The 16,256-nt window shown below is 45.1% G+C and overlaps 2 non-coding genes across 2 annotated transcripts; both read right to left on the reverse strand.

The window, feature by feature from the left end:
• Positions 1 to 7,533: 7,533 nt before the first annotated feature.
• LOC149573760 (25S ribosomal RNA) lies at positions 7,534 to 10,936 on the reverse strand. The gene has a single exon (XR_016361048.1). It is a non-coding gene; the product is annotated as a 25S ribosomal RNA (ribosomal RNA).
• Positions 10,937 to 11,159: 223 nt separating this feature from the next.
• LOC149573761 (5.8S ribosomal RNA) lies at positions 11,160 to 11,313 on the reverse strand. Its single transcript, XR_016361339.1, has one exon. It is a non-coding gene; the product is annotated as a 5.8S ribosomal RNA (ribosomal RNA).
• Between the last annotated feature and the right edge of the window lie 4,943 nt (positions 11,314 to 16,256).

Genomic DNA, 16,256 nt, shown 5'->3' on the forward strand with positions numbered 1-16,256 from the left:
TGAGAGTACTTGTTCTAGTGACTTGATGAATGGACTTAAAGAGTATACTTCGTGGGGTCACTTGATGAAAGGACTTAAAGAGTTCACTTGGTGAGAGTACTTGGTAGGGTGACTTGATGAACAGACTTAAAGGGTCGACTTGGTAGGGTGACTTGATGAACATACCTAAAGAGTTGACTTGGTGAGAGTACTTGGTGGGATGACTTGATGAACAGACTTAAAGAGTCAACTTGGTTAGAGTACTTGGTGGGGTGACTTGATGAACGCACTTGAAGGGTCGACTTAGAGGGTTGACTTGATGAACGGACCTGAAGAGTTGACTCGGTGAGAGTACTTGGTGGGGTGACTTGATGAAAAAACTTATAGAGTCGACCTGGTGACAGTAGTTGTTGGGGTGACTTGATGAACACACTTGAAGAATCAACTTGGTTAGAGTACTTGGTGGGGTGACTTGATGAACGGACTCAAAGTGTCAACTTGGTGAGAGTACTTGGTGGGTTTAATTGATGAGCAGACTTAAAGAGTCCACTTGATGAGAGTACTTGGTAGGGTGAACTGATGAACAAATTTAAAGAGTCGACTTGATGGGCCGACCTGGTGGGGTGACTTGATGAACGGACATAAATATTCAACTTGGTGAGAGTACTTGTTCTGGAGACTTGATGAACAAACTTAAAGAGTCGACTTGGTGGGGTGAGTTGATGAAAATCTTAAAGAGTCAACTTGGTGAGAGCACTTGGTGGGGTGACTTGATGAATGGACTTAAAGGGTCAACTTGGCAGGGTGACTTGATGAATGAACTCAAAGAGTTGACTCAATGAGAGTACTTGGTGGCTCGAATTGATGAACAGACTTAAAGAGTCAACTTGGTGAGAGTACTTGGCGAGGTGAACTGATGAATAGGCTTAAAGAGTCGACTTGGTGGGAGTACTTTGTGGGCTGACCTGGTGGGGTGACTTGATGAAGGGACATAAAGAGTCAACTTGGTGAGAGTACTTGTTTTGGTGACTTGATGAATGGACTTAAAGAGTCAACTTGGTGGGGTGACTTGATGAAAGGACTTAAAGAGTCAACTTGGTGAGAGTACTTGGTGGGGTGACTTGATGAATAGACTTAAAGGCTGACTTGGCAGGGTGACTTGATGAACAGACCTAAAGAGTTGACTTGGTGAGAGTACTTGGTGGGGTGACTTGATGAACAGACTTAAAGAGTCGACTTGGTGAGAGTACTTGGTGGGGTGACTTGATGAATGCACTTGAAGAATCGACTTGGTTAGAGTACTTGGTGCGGTGGCTTGATGAATGGACTCAAAGAGTCCACTTGGTGAGAGTACTTGGTGGCTCAACTTGATGAGCAGACTTAAAGAGTCAACTTGGTGAGAGTACTTGGCAGGGTGAATTGATGAATAGACTTAAAGAGTTGACTTGGTGGGAGTACTTGGTCGGCCAACTTGGTAGGGTCAATTGATGAACGGACTTAAAGAGTCAACTTGGTTAGAGTACTTGTTCTGATGACTTGATGAATGGACTTGAAGAGTCGACTTGGTGGGGTGACTTGATGAAAGGACTTAAAGAGTCAACTTTGTGAGAGTACTTGGTGGGGCAACTTGATGAAAAAACTTTAAGGGTCAACTTGGCAGGGTGACTTGATGAACAAAACTAAAGAGTTGAATTGGTCAGAGTACTTGGCGGGTTGAACTAATGAACAAACTTAAAGAGTCGACTTGGTGGGAGTACTTGGTGGGCTAACCTGGTGGGGTAACTTGATGAACGGACTTAAAGAGTTAACTTGGTGAGAGTACTCATTCTATATACTTCATGAACGGACTTAAAGAGTTGGCTTGGTGGGGTGACTTGATGAAAGGACTTAAAGAGTCAACTTGGTGGGGTGTCTTGATGAACGAACTTAAAGGGTCGACTTTGCAGGGTGACTTGATGAACAAACCTAAAGAGTTGACTTGGTGAGAGTACTTGGTGGGATGACTTGATGAACAGACTTAGAGAGTCGACTTGGTGAGAGTACTTGGTGGGACAACTTGGTTGGGTGACTTCATGAATGGACTTAAAGAGTCCACTTGGTTAGAGTACTTTGTGTGCCAACCTTGTGGGGTGGCTTGATGAACAGACTTAAAGAGTTGACTTGGTGTGCCAACCTCATGTGGTGACTTGATGATCAAACTTAAAGATTTGACTTGGTGAGAGCACTTGGTGTGCCGACCTAGGGAGCTAAGCTTTTGAGTCGAATTGGTGAGCGAGCTTAAAAAGGCAACTTGGTTGGGAAAGTTGGTCTGGCAAGATGGTAGGTCAACTTGGCGAGCCAACTTGTTGAGCAAACTGAAAGAGTCAACTTGTTGAGGCTACTTGGTGGGGTGACTTGGTGACCCCACTTGGTGAGGCAACCCGGTGAGCAAAGCTATCCAACCCTAGGTCGCCAACCTTGAGGAGAGGCAACTTGACGAGCTAACTTGGTGAGCAGACTTAAAGAGTCAACTTGGTGAGGTAACTAGATGAGTTGGGTCATTGAGGTGACTTGGTGGGGTGACTCAATGAGCTGACCATGTGAGAAGACCTTGTGAGTGAACTAAAAGTGTCAACTTGGTGAGCGTGCTTGAACAGTCGACTTGTTGAGCTAACTTGGAAAGCAAACATTATGAGGAGGGCTTAAGATGTGACTTGGTGAGGTGATGCAGGAAGGTCTCATTAATACCATAAACTTATAACAGAACCATAGAAATAATAGAAAATGCGAGAACAAAATGTGGTCTTGTCATTTCGACCATAGAAGTGGAATTACATAATTCATAAGCACAATATGCTAACCCACATGGGCGCCTTCATTGCAACAATCTACAAGACAAGCTACCAGCTATCACCCAGAGTTATCCTAGACAATGTTCGGGCCTTTCTTAAATAGGTAATTGTATGTCGGCAAGGAAGGTTCTAGATGCTTGGACTTCATGCCTATGGCTGGAAGACCCTGACAATACACATAAGTCTGCCTAATACATCTTTGACAAATTATTTTAGGAATTTTGGTAGCCCAACTTCCAAAGGCCATAACTCACGAATCGTTGCTCCGATTGGCTATTATAACCACTTTTCAGAAATGCCAGCTCCTAATCTACAGGCTCAAGGATGCTATTATAACCCTTCCCTCAATTTTTTGAACCTAATTTGGGCACTCTAAGGCCTCCAACAGTGAGCCTAAATATTTTTAGCATATTTTTCCATAAAAAATCTGCAATAACTTCTCGACACTTATTCTTGAGCTAACTTGGTGAGTGGACTTAGAGAGTCAACTCATTGAGGTGACTTGGTGGGGTTTACCTGGCAAGGTGAAATGCACTTGGTGAGAAAATAGGAAGAGTCAGCTTGGTGAGCGCACTGGAATTGCCGGCTTGGAGAGCTGACATGGCGAGTGGGCTTAACGAGGTGAGTTGGTGGGGCAACTTGGCGAGTGGAATTAAAGAGCCAACTTGGTGAGGTGACTTGGTGAGTTAGTTTGTTTAGATGACATGGTGAGCCAAACTGGGGAGGCAACCTGGCGAGCGAACTTGGTGAGCTGACTTGGTAAGCCGAATTGGGGAATCAACCTGGAGAGAAAACTTGAAGAGTCAACTCATTAAGGAAACTTTGCAATTTAACCTTATGATTTGACCTAGGGAGATGACCTAGGGGAAGACTTGGTGAGAATTCTTGAATTGTCAGCTTGGTGAGCTGACACGGGGAGCCAACCTAGCGAACCGATGTGGTGAGTGGGCCTAATGGGGCGAGTTGGTGGGGCGACTTGGCTAGTGGAATTAGAGAGCCAACATGGTGAGGCAACTCAGTGAGTTGATTCGTTGAGATGACATGGTGAGCTGACTTGGAAATTCGACCTGGCGAGCAAAGTTAAAGAGTCAACTTGGCAACATACTCAAGTCGACTTGGTGAGGCAACCTGGTGAGAAGGCTCAAAGAGTTAACATGGTGAGGTGACTCATGGTGAGGAGCTATCCTTGAGGTAACTTGGTGGGCCTACTTGATTAGTTGACTTGGTGAACCGACCTGATGAGCTGACACAATGAGTGGGCTTAAAGAGGCGACTTGGTGGGATAACTTGGCAAGCCAACTTATCGAGGTGAGACAGTGAGTTGACTTGGCGAGCTGACTTGGTGAGCGCACTTAAAGAGTCAACTTTGTGAGGTGACTCAGCCAGTTAGCTCGTTGATGCAACTTGGGTGGGCCAACCTGGCCAGTGAACTTAAAGAGGCAACTTGGGCAGGCTGACCTAGTGAGCGAACTTAAAGAGTTGACTTGGAAATGTACTTGAAAAACCAACTTGGTGAGCTGACATGGTGAGTGGGCTTAGAGAAGCAAATTAGTGGGGCAACTTGGTGAGCACACTTGCTGGGGCAAGGTGGTAAAATGACTAGGTGAGTCAACTTGGTGAGCTGACTTAGGGAGCTGACTTGGTGAGCAAACTTAAGGAGTCGACTTGGTGAGGCAACCTGAATAGTCGACTCGGTGAGCTGACCTAGGGAGCCAACATGGTGAACTGTCTTAAAGAAGAGGTGACCTAGTGGGGCAACCTGGTGAGGTGAGATGGTAAGTCATCTTGGTGAGCCAGCATGACCTAGCTAGCAAAATTGGCAAGCAAACTTACAGAATCGACTTGCTATCCCCAAACAAGATCGCACGCCTCGGTCGACCCAACTTGGGTCACCCGATTGGGTCAATCCATCTCTGTCGCCCCAACCTTGGGTGACCTGAATGGGTCGCCAAAGTGGGTCGATGAGTGAAAAAAAATCATGGGAGGCCCTATACAATGAAAAGCGCTAAATTTTGGGCATTACAAAAAAAAAAAAACAAGTTACCCGCTTTTAGATCACATACAGGTTTCAGTTCACGTATTGCTAAGCCAACTCGAGGCGTTATGCCTAGCTAGCCAAATTCAAGGTAGGGTAGAAAAAATGATCTGAGTTGAGAATTTTCTTTATAAAAAGAGATCATGATAGGCCCGTAAGGTGAAAAAGAATGAAATTTTGGGAGTTCAAAAAAAAATGTTACCCAATTTTGGATCATGCACAGGGCTCAGGTCATGTAGCATCGAGGTGCCCTAGGTGACATGATTTGAGCAAAAATTTGATGGTGGCATGAGTCGTGAAAAAACATTGGAGGCCATTAAGGCTCAAGGAACTTTGAGTCAAAGTTGCTGAGGCGGGTCGGATTGAAAACTATAGGCATTAAACAAAAATAAAAAGTTAACTATTTTGGATCATGTACACGAATCGAGGCACTTAGAATCAAGTCAAGCATGGTGACATGAGTCGTGCAAAAAATTTGGAGACGACTTGACTCTGGGTATCAGACTCTATTCGAGTTCAAAACTTTGGGACTTGACAAATAAAAGAAAAAAGAAAAAGTTACCCAGTTTTGGATCACGTAAGTCACTCGGGCCACTCAGAATCAAGGCGAGTACGGTTACATGAGTTGAGCAAAAAAAAATTGAGGTGATTAAGGCTCGAGGAAATTCGAGTCGGGGTAGCTGAGTCAATTCAAAAACTTTTGCCATTAGCCACAAAATGAGTTAATCGCTTTTGGATCACGTACATGACTTGGGGCACATAGAATCAAGTCAACCATGGTCACATGAGTGGTTCGAAAAAATTGCAGGCGATTAAGGCTCGAGGTGATTTGAGTCGGGGTTGCTAACATGATTCGGGTTGAAATCCTTAGGTGTTAACCAAAGAAGGAAGAAGTTAACCACTTTTGGATCATGTACATGACTCGAGGCACCAAGTCGATCACAGTGACATGAGTCCTGCGAAAAAACTAGAGGTGGTTAAGGCTCGAGGCGATACGAGTCAGGGTTGCCGACACAATTTGGGTTGAAAACTTTGGGCGTTAACCCAAAGAAAAGTTGACCACCTTTGGATCATGCACATGACTCGACACACTTAGAATCATGTTGAGCACGGTGACATGAGTCGTGCAAAAAAATTGGAGGCAGTTAAGGCTCAACGTGATTCGAGTCAGGGTTGGGGTAGTTGGGGTGATTCGTGTCGGGGTTACCGACAGGGTTCGAGTTGAAAACTTTGGGCATTAACCCAAAAAAAAAAGTTGACCTCTTTTGAACCATGTACATTACTCGAGGCACTTAGAATCAAGTCGAGCATGGTGACATGGGTTGTGCAAAAAATTCAGAGGCGATTAGGCTCAAGGCGATTCGAGTCGGGGTAGCCAACTCGATTTGAGTTCAAAACTTTGGGCGTTAACCAAAAAAATAAGTTGACCAATTTTGGATCACGTACATGAGTCATCTACCCTCACAAAAATTACAAAACCTAGGGACCCACTTGGAATTTGCAGTCGAAAGATTTTTTTGCCCTCACAAAAATTTACAAACCCCACCTGCTCAAAATTTGTACTTGGAAGATTTTTTTGCCCTCGTGGAATTTATAAACCCCACCCACTCGAAATTTGGCACTTGCCCAAAATTTGGACTTGGAAGATTTTTTTGCCCTCACAAAAATTGCAAACCCAACACACTTGAAATTGTACTGATTACAAACTTGACCCACATGGAAATTACACTTGGAAGACTTTTTCGCCCTCAAGGAAACTTTGGCACTAGAGAGATTTTTTCGCACTCATGAAAATCACAAAACCCCACCCGCTAGGAATTTGGCACTTGGGAGATTTTTTCGCCCTTTCGAAAATCGCAAACCCCACTAGCTCAAAATTTGGGGCTTGGGAGATTTTTCCCCCCTCGTGGAAATTTTACAAAACCCCACTCGCCCAAAATTTGGCACTTGGGAGATTTTTCTGCCCTAGCAGAAATTTCTACAAAACCCCTCCCTCTTGCCCGAAATTTGGCACTCGGGAGATTTTTCTGCCCTGGCAGAAATTGCAAACCCCACCCACCAAGAATTTGGCACCTGGGAGATTTTTACGCCCTCGTGAAAATTAGAAACCCCACCCACCAAGAATTTGGCACTTGGGAGATTTTTTTGCCCTCGCAAAAATTGCAAACCCCACCCGCTTGGAATTTGGCATTTGGGAGATTTTTTCACCCTTGTGAAAATTTTTACAAAACACCACCCGCTCGAAATGTGGCACTTGGGAGATTTTTCTGCCCCGATAGAAATTGCAAATCCCACCCGTTGGGAATTTGGCACTTCGAAGATTTCTTCGCCCTCACAGAAATTTTTACAAAACCCCTCCCACTGAGAATTTGGAACTTGGGATATTTCTTTTCCCTCGCGAAAATTTTCACAAAACCCCACCTACTTGAAATTTGGCACCTGGGAGAGTTTTTCCGTCGTCGCAAAAATTGCAAACCCCACCCATTCGAAATTTGGCACTTGGAAGATTTTCCCGCAGTCGTACAAATTGCAAACCCCACCTGCCAGGAATTTGGCACCTGAGAGATTGTTACGACCTCACAAAAAAAAACTTGTAAACCCCACCCACTCAGAATTTGGCACTCAGGAGATTTTCTTGCCCTTGTGAAAATTACAAACCCCACCTGCCTCAAAGTCGAAAAGGGTTTTACAAATCGAGGCAACAGAGGGCTGAATCTCAGTAGATCATAGAAGCAAGGCCACTCTGCCACTTATAATACCCCATCGCTTATTTAAGTCATCTGCAAAAGATTCTTCTCGCCGACCACTTGAAATTAATATCCAAGGTTACTCCAACAGGCTAATGCGCCAATTGGAGATGGCTAATGACACTAGCCCCTAGGAGTGCAAGAGAACCCCTACTGCGGGTTGCGATGCAGCTAGAGAGAGATATGCGTCGCATCTAGCATGGATTCTAAGTTAGAGGCATTTAGTCATAATCTGACACATGGTAGCTTTTTGCCACTGGCTTTTCAACCAAGCACAATGACCAAATGTGTGAATCAATGGTTCCTCTCAGACTAAGTTGAATTACTATCACGACATAGATCATCAGTAGGGTAAAACTTACCTATCTCATGATGGTCTAAACCCAGCTCACATTCCCTATTGGTGGGTGAACAATCCAACACTTGGTGAATTCTACTTCACAATGATAGGAAGAGCCGAAATTGAAGGATCAAAAAGCAATGTCGCTATGAACACTTGGCTACCAAAAGCCAGTTATCCCTGTGGTAACTTTTCTAACACCTCTAACTTTCAAATTTTGAAAGTCTAAAGGATCGATAGGCCACGCTTTCATGGTTTTTATTCATACTGAAAATCAAAATCAAATGAGCTTTTACCCTTTTGTTCCACACAAGATCTCTGTTCTCGTTGAGCTCATCTTAGGACACCTATGTTATCTTTTAACAGATGTGCTACCCTAGCCAAACTCACCACCTGACAATGTCTTTCGCCCAGATCGGCATGCCTAGACGAAACTTAAGGCCAAAAACAAGGGAATTGCCTCATCTCCGCCTTACAGAATAAGTAAAATAACATTAAAAGTAGTGGTATTTCAATTGCGCCCAAAAGCTCCCACTTATTCTACACCTCTCAAGTCATTTCACAAAGTTGGACTAGAGTCAAGATCAATAGGGTCTTCTTTCCCCACTAATTCTACCAAGCCCATTCCCTTGGTTGTGATTTTGCTAGATAGTAGATAGGGATAGTGGGAATCTTGTTAATCCATTCATGCACGTGACTAATTAGATGATGAGGCATTTGGCTACCTTAAGAGAGTCATAGTTACTCCCGCCATTTACCTGCACTTGGTTGAATTTCTTCATTTTGACATTCAGAGCATTGGGCAGAAATCACATTGCATTAGCATTCACAGGGACCATCACAATGCATTGTTTTAATTAAATAGTTAGATTCCCCTTGTCCATACCAGTTCTGAGTCGACTGTTCACCGCCTAGGGAAAGCCCTCCGAAGGGGGCATCCTATGTCCGTCACCTGATCGGCACACGATGGCCCACCCTCGCCATGGGAGCAGCTCGGGTAGGCCGCCAAAAGCCCACGAGTTTGGGGCACAGACCCCTAGGCCCAACCCTTAGAGCCAATCCTTTTCCCAAAGTTACAGATCCATTTTGCCAACTTCCCTTACCTACATTGTTCTATTGACCAGAGGCTATTCACCTGGAGACCTGATGTGGTTATGAGTATGACTGGGCATGAATGGTACTCGGTCCTCTAGATTTTCAAGGACCATCAAAGGCACACTGGATACCACGGGACGTGCGGTGCTCTTCTAGCTGTTGGACCCTATCTTCGGTTGAACCGATTTCAGGGTAGGCAGGCTGTTGAAAAGAAAAGATAACTCTTCCCAGGGCCCCCACCGATGTCTCCAGATTTCCTAACGTTTTCGTCTGCCGCCACATCCCGGTTCAGGAATATTAACCCAATTCCCTTTCGATGATCACGCAAAGTGCACCCTTGAAACAAGGTTTCCCCATCTCTTAGGATCGACTAACCCATGTCCAAGTCTTGTTCACATGGAACCTTTCCCCACTTCAATCTTTAAAGTTCTCATTTGAATATTTGCTACTACCACCAAGATCTACACTAGGGGATGGTCCACCCAGGCTCACGCCCAAGGTTTCACAACAACCCCTACATCCTCCTACTCATCAGAGCCTGGCACTTGCCTCGATAACTGAGTATAGGTCATGCGCTTCAATGCCATCCATTTTCGGGGCTAGTTGATTCGATAGGTGAGTTGTTACACACTCCTTAGTGAATTTTGACTTCCATGACCACCATCCTACTATCTTAATCAACCAACACCCTTTATGGGATCTAGGTTAGCACGCAATTTGGCACCATAACTTGGCTTTCGGTTTATCCCTCATCGCCAGTTTTGCTTACCAAAAATGGCCCACTTGGAGCTCACGATTCTGTGGCATGGCTCAATAGAGCAGACGCATTGACTTACCTATTTAAAGTTTGAGAATAGGTCGGGGGCATTATGCCCCCGATGCCTCTAATCATTTTCTTTACCTGATAAAACTCGCACATGAGCTCTAGCTATCCTAAGGGAAACTTTAGAGAAAACTAGCTACTAGACGGTTCGATTAGTCTTTTGCCCCTATACCCAAGTCAAACAAACAATTTGCATGTCAGTATTGCTACAGGCCTCCACTAGAGTTTCCTCTAGCTTCGCCCTGCTCAGGCATAGTTCACCATCTTTTGGGTCCCAACAGGTGTGCTCACACTTGAACCCTTCATAGAAGATCAGGGTTAGTCGGCGGTGTACCCCCTGAGAGGGGATCTCGCTAGTCAGCTTCCTTGCACCTCGCAGGTTTTCCCAACCCGCCAACTTGCACACATGTTAGACTCCTTGGTCCCTGTTTCAAGACACGTCAGATAAAAAGCCCACTGGCCAGTGCCATGAGCGCATAGGTGCCTGATAGCCCACCATAAAGGCAGACACTTTGCTCCTTGACCACCACAATGGAAGTATTTGTGCGACCAGAAGGTCGTGCTTGTGTCGTCGCGATAGCCTACACTGGCACGGCCCTCGAACCGAGCTGTGGATCAGCTCACACCATTTTGCATCTGACCGAGGCACATCACTAGCCTCCATCCACTTCCCTCTTGATAATTTCAAGCACTCTTTAACTCTCTTTTGAAAGTCCTTTTCATCTTTCCCTCTTAGTACTTTTTTGCTATCGGTCTCTCACTCGTATTTAGCCTTGGACAAAATTTACCACCCGATTAGGGCTGCATTCCCAAACAACTCGACTTGCTTACAATGCTTGGTGGTGTGATAGGGTCTCGGCCCAACAAGGCTCTCACCCTCTCCAGTGCCCCCTTCCAGGGGACTTGGGCCTGGTCCATCACTGAGGATGCTTCTACAGACTACAATTTGATAGGTGCGGCCATCAATTTTCATGTTGGGCTCTTCCCGGTTCGCTCGTCGTTACTAGGGAAATCGTTTTAAGTTTCTTTTCCTCCACTTATTGATATGCTTAAACTTAGCAACTATTCATGCCTGACTTGGGGATGCGGTAGAGATGCAGCATGCTCGCACTATGGCAGGCCGCTGAGCCAAGAATAAAGTTCCTCGCAAGGAATCGTTCAATTATCGCAAACCAATGCTGGCCTTTGCGAGCCACCGCTCATCGTGATGGATCAATGGACCTCATGCTCATTTCAGCCAACCACGTGCCACTTGTGGACATGGATGACCATCTCTTCTCCTTGCTAGGGAGGGAAAAATTTTGTAGTGTGACGCCCAAGCAGAATTGCCCTTGGCCAAGCCCTCGGGCGCAACTTGTGTTCAAAGAGTTGATGATTCACGGGATTTTGTAATTCACACTAAGTATCACATTTTTCTACATTCTTCATCGTGGCAAGAGCGGAGATATTCATTTCTAAGAGTCATGATTTTGTTATTTTTTTTCTTTCAATGACCCAAGCATGCAAGGCATTGGATTGCACTTCATTCTTTGGATTTCTAAGGTGCGCGATGCACCCTTGTGTTGGGTATTGACACATCCCAAACCCCAAGCACCCAATGGGTGTGACAAGGAACGTTGTGGTGTGTCCTTGCCCCATCCTAAACATAGAATGCTCCAAGTGATGAGCCAACACACGGATCCCTGGTATTGTGCTGCGCATGCGATCGGACCATGAAATCTCAATGGAGGATGAGGCGCAGACCCCCTCTGAACTACAACCAAGTAGAGACCTCTTGCTCTGATGCAAACATAATTCAAATTCACCAATCCTAATTCAGATTGCATTCGAGTCTCCTCTTCACCTCGTGGGGAATCCATGCTTTTGATCACGACATTTGATATGACCCTCAACCTCAACGGCGCTGGACCTGTAGCTTGGCTATCCCACACATTGCTACAGGGCCAAGTGTCCACACGTCACCAAAATTTTGGGGGCGGGGAGGAGGCCAGTTCCATCCCCTACATGATTCAACTTTGTAATAGTACTTGGTGGGCCAACCTAGCGGGGTGACTTGATGACCGAACTTAAAGGGTCAACTTGGTGAGAGTACTTGGTGGGCCGACCTGGCAGAGTGACTTGATGAACAAACTTAAAGAGTCAACTTGGTGAGAGTACTTGGTGGGGTGACTTGATGAAAAAACCTAAAGAGTCAAATTGGCGAGAGTACTTGGTGGGCTGACCTGTCAGGGTGACTTGATGAACAAACTTAAAAAGTCAACTTTGTGAGAGTACTTGGTGGTCTGACTTGGAGGGGTGACTTGATGAATGAACTTAAAGAGTCAACTTGGTGGGTCGACTTGGTAGAGTGACTTCATGAATGAACTTAAAGAGTCCACTTGGTGGGCCAACCTGGAGGGGTGACTTGATGAATGAACTTAAAGAGTCGACTTGGTGAGAGTAATTTGTGGGCTGACCTGGTGGGGTGACTTGATGAATGAACTTGAAGAGTCAACTTGGTGGGGTGACTTGATGAACGTAGTTAAAGGGTTGACTTGGTGGGGTGACTCTATGAACAGACCTAAAGAGTTGAGTTGGTGAGAATACTTGGTGGGGTGACTTGATGAACAGACTTAAAGAGTCGACTTGGTGAGAGTACTTGGTGGGGTGGCTTGATGACCCACTTGAAGAATCGACTTGGTTAGAGTACTTGTTGGGGTGACTTGATGAACGAACTCAAAGAGTTGACTTGTTACGAGTACTTGGTGGCTCGACCTTATGGGAAGACTTAAAGAGTCCACTTGGTGAGAGTACTTGGTGGGGTGACTTGATGAACAGACTTAAACAATCGACTTGGTCGGAGTACTTGGTTGGCCAAACTAGTGGGGTGACTTGATGAACAGACATAAAGAGTCAACTTTGTGAGAGTACTTGTACTTGTTCTTGTGACTTGATGAATGAACTTAAAGAGTCGGCTTCGTGGGGTGAGTTGATGAAAGGACTTAAAGAGTTGACTTGGTGAGAGTACTTGGAGGGGTGACTTGATGAAAGAACTTAAAGGGTCAACTTGGCGGGGTGACTTCGTGAATGGACCTAAAGAGTTGACTTTGTGAGAGCACTTGGTGGGGTGACTTGATGAATGGACTCAAAGAGTCAACTTGTTGAGAGTACTTGGTGGCTCAACTTGATGAGTAGACTTAAAGAGTCCACTTGGTGAGAGTACTTGACGTGGTGAACCGATGAACGAACTTAAAGAGTTGACTTGGTGAGATTACTTGGTGGGCTGACCTGGTGAAGGGACATAAAGAGTCAACTTGGTGAGAGTACTTGTTCTGGTGACTTGAAGAATGGACTTAAATAGTCCACTTGGTGGGGTGACTTGATGAAAGGACTTAAAGAGTCGACTTGGTGAGAGTACTTGCTGGGGTGACTTGATGAATGCACTTGAAGAATTGACTTGGTTAGAGTACTTGGTGGGGTGACTTGATGAACAGACTCAAAGAGTCGACTTGGTGAGAGTACTTGGTTGCTCAACTTGATGAGTAGACTTAAAGAGTCAACTTGGTTAGAGTACTTGGTGTGGTGAACTGATGAACAGACTTAAAGAGTCGACTTGGTGGGAGTACTTGGTGGGCCGACCTGGTGGGGTTACTGATGAATGGACTTAAACAGTCAACTTGGTTAGAGTACTTGTTATGGTGATTTGATGAACAAACTTGAAGAGTTGACTTGGTGGGGTGACCTGATGAAAGAACTTAAAGAGTTGACTTGGTAAGAGTACTTGGTGGGGTGACTTTATGAATGGACTTAAATGGTCAAGTTGGCAGGGTGACTTGATGAACGGACCTAAAGAGTTGACTTGGTGAGAGTAATTGGAAGAGTGAACTCATGAACGAACTTAAAGATTTGACTTGGTGGGAGTACTTGGTGGGCTGACCTGGTGGGGTGACTTGATGAACAGACTTATAGAGTCGACTTGGTGAGAGTACTTGTTCTAGTGACTTGATGAACATACTTAAAGAGTTTGTTAGGTGGGGTGACTTGATGAAAGGAATTAAAGAGTTGACTTGGTGGGGTGATTTGATGAACGAACTAAAAGGGTTGACTTTGTGGGATGACTTGATGAATAAACCTAAAGAGTTGACTTGGTGAGAGTACTTGGTGGGGTGACTTTATGAACAAACTTAGAGAGTCAACTTGGTGAGATTACTTGGTGGGCCGACCTGGTTGGGTGACTTCATGAATGGACTTAAAGAGTTGACTTGGTTAGAGTACTTGGTGGGGTGACTTGATGAATGGACTTCAAGGGTTGACTTGGCAGGGTGACTTGATAAACGGTCCTAAAGAGTTAACTTGGTGAGAGTACTTGGTGGGGTGACTTGGTGAATAGACTTAAAGAGTCGATATTGTGAGAGTACTTGGTGGGGTGACTTGATGAATAGACTAAAGAGTTGACCTGGTGAGATTACTTGGTGGGGTGACTTGATGAACAGAGTTAAAGAGTCAACTTGGTGAGAGTACTTGGTTAGGTGAATTGATGAACGCACTTGAAACATTGACTTTGTTAGATTACTTGGTGGGGTGACTTGATGAATGGACTCAAAGAGTCAACTTGGTGGGCCGACCTGGCGAGGCAACTTGATGAACGAACTTAGAGAGTCAACTTGGTGAGAGTACTTGGTGACTTGGTGGGCTGACCTAGCTAGGTGAATTGATGAATGAACTTAAAGAGTTCACTTGGTGGGCCAACCTAGCAGGGTGACTTGATGAATGAACCTAAAGAGTCAACTTGGTGAGAGTACTTGGTGGGGAGACATAGTGGGGTGATTTGATGAACGAACTTAAAGAGTCGACTTGGTGAGAGTACTTGGTGGGGTGACTTGATGAACGAACCTAAAGAGTCAACTTGGTGGGCCTACCTGGTAGGGTGACTTGATGAAAAAACTTCAAGAGTCAACTTCGTGTGCCGATCTGGTAGGGTGACTTGATGAATGAACTTAAAGAGTCGACTTGGTAAGAGTACTTGGTGGGCCGACTTGGTGGGGTGACTTCATGAAAAAAGTTAAAGAGTCGACTTGGTGAGAGTACTTAGTGGGCTGACTTGGTCATGTGACTTGATGAACAAAATTAAAGAGTTGACTTGGTGGGCCAACTTGGCCGGGTACCTTGATGAACAAACTTATAGAGTCAACTTGGTGGGTCGAACTAGTAGGGTGACTTGGTGAGAGTACAAGGTGGGCTGACCCAGCAGGGTGACTTGATGAACGAACATAGAGAGTCAACTTTGTCAGATTACTTGGTGGGTCAAACTGGCAGGGTGACTTGATGAAATAACTTAAAGATTCAACTTGGTGAGAGAACTTGGTGGGCCGAGCTAATAGGGTGAATTGATGAACAAACCTAAAGAGTCCACATTTTGAGAGTACTTGGTGGGCCAACCTAGCGGGGTGACTTGATGACCGAACTTAAAGTGTTGACTTGGTGAGATTACTAGGTGGGCCGACCTAGCGAAGCAACTTCATGAAAAAACATACAAAGTCAACTTGGTGAGAGTACTTGGTGGGGTGACTTGATGAACAAAACTAAAGAGTTGACTTGGTGAGAGTATTTGGTGGGCTGACCTGGTGGGGTGACTTGATGAACAAACTTAAAGAGTTGACTTGGTGATAGTACTTGGTGGGCTGACCTCGCGGGATGACTTGATGAAAAAACTTAAAGAATCAACTTGGTGGGCCAACTTGGCAGAGTGACTTGGTGAACGAACTTAAAGAGTCCACTTGGTGGCCCGACCTAGTGGGGTGACTTGATGAACGAACTTAAAGAGTCGACTTGGTGAGAGTAATTTATGGGCTGACCTGGTGGGGTGACTTGATGAATGTACTTGAAGGGATGAATTGGTTTGGTAACTCTATGAATGGACCTAAAGACTTGAGTTAGTGAGAGTACTTGGTGGGGTGACTTGATGAACAAACTTAAAGAGTCAACTTCGTGAGAGTACTTGGTGCAGTGACTTGATGAACGCACTTGAAGAATCGACTTTGTTAGAGTACTTGGTTGGGTGACTTGATGAACGGACTCAAAGAGTCAACTTGCTGAGAGTACTTGGTGGCTCGACTTGATGAGCAGCCTTAAAGAGTCCACTTGGTGAGAGTACTTGGTGGGGTGAACTAATGAACAGACTTAAAGAATCGACTTCGTGGGAGTACTTGGTTGGCTGAACTGCTAGGGTGACTTGATGAATGGACATAAAGAGTCAACTTGGTGAGAGTACTTGTACTTGTTCTAGAGACTTGATGAATGAACTTAAAGAGCCGACTTGGTGGGGTGACTTGATGAAAGGACATAAAGAGTTCACTTGGTGAGAGTACTTGGTGGGATGACTTGATGAAAGAACTTAAAGAGTCGACTTGGTAGGGTGACTTGATGA

The sequence above is a fragment of the Cupressus sempervirens genome, chromosome 2 (assembly GCF_028749045.1).
Source record: "Cupressus sempervirens isolate cs-2001-9-10 chromosome 2, ASM2874904v1, whole genome shotgun sequence".
In the NCBI taxonomy this organism is placed as follows: domain Eukaryota; kingdom Viridiplantae; phylum Streptophyta; class Pinopsida; order Cupressales; family Cupressaceae; genus Cupressus; species Cupressus sempervirens.